At 49.5% G+C, this 422-nt stretch overlaps 1 pseudogene; it reads right to left on the bottom strand.

The window, feature by feature from the left end:
- Window positions 1-422, bottom strand: part of LOC119594776 — a 16931-nt pseudogene that overhangs the window by 16168 nt on the left and 341 nt on the right.

Below are 422 nucleotides of genomic sequence, written 5' to 3'. Positions count from 1 at the left end.
TGTTAACGCGTGGGACGCCGGAGTACATTCCGTCGATGAAGAGAGCCGCCTGGTGGGGCCACGAGTGAGGAACGGCCTCAACGCCACCCACGATGCGGGGCGTGGCTGCACAAAGAAAAGAAATGCCGTAGATACATTGAGTATAATGATCCCAAGAATCTACTTGATCACTGGATAAAATGATTCCAAGAACTTGAGGCCCTACCGTTGACGTGGATGCGAGGATCCACGAGGGGCTTCGGGGACTTCCAGTGCCATGGCTTCCCCGCGGCGGGGTTTCCGCTCTGAAAGACACAAGAACGGATGAATGTATGGATCAAATCATTATATATATATAAAAAAAAAGCTCTCATCACCCAAATACCTCCGTTAATGTTCAACGATGAACAAAAGTGACCTGAATAACCTTCCAGCGAAACTCG

This window comes from Penaeus monodon, chromosome 34, assembly GCF_015228065.2.
Source record: "Penaeus monodon isolate SGIC_2016 chromosome 34, NSTDA_Pmon_1, whole genome shotgun sequence".
Taxonomy (NCBI): Eukaryota; Metazoa; Arthropoda; class Malacostraca; order Decapoda; family Penaeidae; genus Penaeus; species Penaeus monodon.
This window is presented reverse-complemented; position numbering and strand designations above follow the sequence as displayed.